The sequence below is a fragment of the Odontesthes bonariensis genome, chromosome 7, assembly GCF_027942865.1.
Source record: "Odontesthes bonariensis isolate fOdoBon6 chromosome 7, fOdoBon6.hap1, whole genome shotgun sequence".
Taxonomy (NCBI): domain Eukaryota; kingdom Metazoa; phylum Chordata; class Actinopteri; order Atheriniformes; family Atherinopsidae; genus Odontesthes; species Odontesthes bonariensis.
The window spans coordinates 809,343-813,370 of NC_134512.1; the positions used below are offsets into that span (position 1 = coordinate 809,343).

General features: G+C 42.7%; 2 long non-coding RNA genes across 2 annotated transcripts; one reads left to right on the plus strand and one right to left on the minus strand.

Annotated features, from left to right (window-relative positions):
- The first annotated feature begins 219 nt into the window (after window positions 1-219).
- On the plus strand, window positions 220-1,820 carry LOC142383607 (uncharacterized). The gene is made up of 3 exons (XR_012769995.1): window positions 220-604; window positions 1,357-1,487; window positions 1,730-1,820. It is a non-coding gene; the product is annotated as an uncharacterized LOC142383607 (long non-coding RNA).
- On the minus strand, window positions 1,668-3,046 carry LOC142383606 (uncharacterized). Its single transcript, XR_012769994.1, has 3 exons — window positions 2,819-3,046; window positions 2,162-2,308; window positions 1,668-1,949 (listed from the first exon to the last, which is right to left on the minus strand). It is a non-coding gene; the product is annotated as an uncharacterized LOC142383606 (long non-coding RNA).
- Window positions 3,047-4,028: the final 982 nt, after the last annotated feature.

The following is a 4,028-nucleotide window of genomic DNA, read 5'->3' on the forward strand; positions in this document are numbered from 1 at the left end:
CTGGTGAAAAGAATGCAGTGAAATTGTTGGTTCCTTTGCCTGTTGTGCATGGGGGGGGGGGGGGGGGGGGGGTTATTAGGGAGGTGCAGGATAAGTGCAAAAAGCATTAAAGTGCATGGGGGGAAGTAAGAGCAGGGGCAGTGGCATACTGATGATTCAGAGGGTTGGGGGGTGTACTGTATGTATGTAGGGGTTGGAGGGTTAAAGTTCCCATGGCATGGTATAGTAGCGGCGCTTTAAATGGGCTTTCGGAGGCTTCAGGATGTTATACCCCCAGCCGTTCTCAAAATTCACCCGAAAAACGCAGATTTGGCCACTTAGAAGAAAGCCGCATTTCAGCGCTCTCTCCAGTGCCCTGTTTTCCTAATGAGAAGCAAGGAGGAGCGCGAGGGGTGTGTCATGGCTGAAGGGGGGCGTGTCTGATTCTCTGTTTTGGCTCCGCGCATGTTAGCTGCCTGCTAGTAGGAAAAAAAATAGAAATGGCAGGTGAGCAAACCATCGTACCTTTCGCCTTCAACCCGGAATCGGACCCTGAAGCCGAGGCGCAGGCAGTTCAGCAACAAACTGCAGATCAGCAGCGCCTTCAGCAAAACGTCTCAGAATGGTGAGTTTGAAATGTTATGTCTGGAAACGTTTATAGTTGGGTCGGTCCGAACCACTGAGGTGCGCAGATACTAGCAGTGGCTTAGCCTACAGTAGCCTAATTAGAGCAGAAATTATAGTCACTACGTCAGGACTACCTAAAATATTATTTTTGCTTACAAAACGTATAAGTTCCCAACTTATTTTGCAATGTGGGCACGTATTTGCAGTGCTAACATTAGTGAGTATGGCTGCTGGCATCTCCAGTCTCTACACCAAGTAACTTTCTCAATGTCGCCTTGCATTGTACAACAGTAACACTGCCAAAGTATTTCCCATAGTACACATTGCCAACATGCAAATGATTCTCCACCCAGTGTTGACATAAGGGGAGCGATTTATAACCAAGTTTTCTAGACAAAAAGGTTTACATGCTATAATATACAAAAAAAAAAAAAAACATACCTCATCATATCCTGACCAGGTGCTGGATCCAAAGTGTAACTACACGGAATGAAACTTATGCCACATATTTCTGTGTACACCTTTTTAGCAGCCCGTCTTCACTGGGAACAGCCAGCTGTGCGTTGCCCATGTAGTTATACAGTAGCCTATGGCATGCAAAAAACATGATAGTATTCTGACCAGCATGTAATTATTCTCCATGCTCACCTGTTAACTCATTTACTTGCCACTAAAGATGTTTCATTGTTATATTTGCCGGCATTACCTGAAAACAGAATATCATTACACTGCCTTTTTTTTTAATAATAGGTGTCAATGTGGAATTTGCGAGATAATGCCCACAGAAAGGGAGAATAGATGCTGCATGGAGATCCCTCAGGTAACACTGTAAACATTTGGATCTACCTGTTTGGCAGTTTACGCCTGAGAAGAACCCATCGGTAAGTGTTGTAAAATAATCACTCATAGCCACATACATAGAGTTTACAGTACACCCACCCAACAGAGCCTGATAATTCAACTATGCAGACAGTATGAAGAGTGTTTGTAGATTTATTTACAAGACATTATTAAAACACAATCAAGAATAATCCTTAGGAATATGTAAATATGTACAACATAGCAATAACAGAAGAACAACAACATTCTCTTCAAGTGTAATTTTTTCTATCTGTTCTTCCAGGCGCTTCAGGTATTTGGCCTACAGGCAGTTCGTGGCGTGGTGCTGGGGCTTTTTGGGTCGCCGGATCAGAGTGGTCATTCCTGCCTGTGTGGTCCTGCGTGTCCGTGCCGAGTACCCCGATGATGAAGGACACTGCACCGGGTTTAGACTGCCTCGCATGTGAAAAATTAGGTCCATCAGGACATCCACATTCCCTTTTCACACAGAACATTCATACACACTGTACACACACAACATTTGTATATTTCAGTTAGTCATTTGTACATTTCAATATTTATTTATATATTTATATTTGTTCTATATATATATTTATGTTTGTTTAGATTTCTATTTCTCACATTTTTTGTATTCCTATTTGTTGGAATTAACCTCAGTAAATTTGATAAAGGCAAAAGTAGTTGGACTTGAATTCTTGAACTTTTGAGGTCTTACCAAAGGTTGGCTTAGTCTTTTGACGTTTGACTGCACTCTCCCTTCTTGGATTTGGGAAAGGAGATTTTGAAGAGAGGTACACCGTCTGCTGTCTGGGCCTGTGGTCGGTTCGCATTTTCATTAAAGTGGATCGCTGCCAAGTACAGTCTGAAAGAACAAGAAACAATGTGTAAACGGTGTTTCTCACAGAGTTTTCATTTGTCATGGTGGTGGGGGTTAGCTGGTAGAGACACATGCATCATCATGGGAGAGCATATGAAAAGCTCTTTTCCAAAATGCTATAGAAGCTGTTCTCATTACTTTTTTTTTAATCTGATTTCAAGCATCAGGAAAGTGATACCAGCTGAGATAGCATTTGAAACATTTAAATGCTGCTTTTAATGGTAGTAACAAATAAAACAATATTTTTGAAAGTAGGTATAAAACATTTTGGAAAAAGCTTTTCATATATTGTGAAGTTTCATAGGAACTATGATCTGAAAACCCCCTAAAAGTATACATTTTTTGGTAAATCAAATATAAATTACATTCACAAGACAATCTTTTCAGGGGACCTGGTCTAGGTGTTTTGTGCCTTATAGTGCTGGAGAAACCCGGCTCAATAATGACATTTCAGACAACAAAAACTTTCAACAACTACAAGGTAAAACATCTCACCTGCAAAGCATTCCACTATAGAGAAAGACAACATTCTTCGGTGTGGCTGCAGTCCTAGTGACAATGGGGTCAGTCTGGCAGGCAGCATCCCTGGTCCGGGATGTCTGGACGTGAGCACTTGATGTGCTGGCCAGTGAAGAGTGAACCTGATGCAGACAGAGAGCACACATCTCATGGTTCGAAAGCCGAGCATTACACTCGTGATAAACTGACGTGTCACGACAGATTTGAAGTAAAATTGTGTTCGAATTGACAGATACATAATGGTGTATGTTCGAGGGAAGTCAGCAAACGTTTGCTAAACATCCTTCACCCAGCCACAACACCCGATCGCATATCACACACGAAAGACGCAGAAACGACTCGACGTTTAAAAAAAGTCACCAAACCGTAACAAAAGCTTTCAAAATATAAAGTCACCAATCTAAAGAAAGGCTTACAAAATATGAATTGTTATCGTCGGGCGTCATTTTCCGTGTAACAGACGTATCTAGCCGCAGAACAGAACTAGACTTGCTTACCTAAGTATTCATGCTGTATGTAGTCCCCTACACGTAAGATACTTGGTCAAAAGACAAATGTCTTGTTTTACAACCAATTTTCCAAATCTAACCAGTTTAACAGAGTATTGGTTTTGTAGCGCAGTGTAGGTTTCATGGATAAATACCTCCACAGCTAATGTTGGCTAGTTAGCTGCCTGTCACCCATAAAGTGCTAGCGGCTAGCAAATAATTATGACTTACTTGATCGGTGTGGGTAGCTGATGGACCGGCAAGGCTTGGCACTGATCCAGGCTTCAACTTCAGGTGTATGGTTGTGAAAACATTCCTCTGAAATGTGTCGCGCAAACACTGACGCTCTTTGGAACATGCATGGGCACCCGTCCCTCTAAATGAAATTAGCCATTCCGTTTTCAAAGGGACAGCGGATGGAAGCGGAAACATATTCTTCTCTTCATCTTCACATCCTGGCACAGTACATTTCGCATGGTAAAGTCGTTTGGAAGCCATTGCTGTATCTTCTGTGACTGTCTTCAGTCGTGGCGAGTCTCGGTCTACTCCACATGAGTTGGGCGGGTAAGATACAGGTAGTTTACCAGCAGTGGGTGGAGACAGAGGGCGTGGCGGAGAGAGGGGGTGGGAAATTTTGATGAGCTCTATCCTGGCATGACGTCATGCCAGGAGCCTTGAGTCAACGAGACAATTCGAGG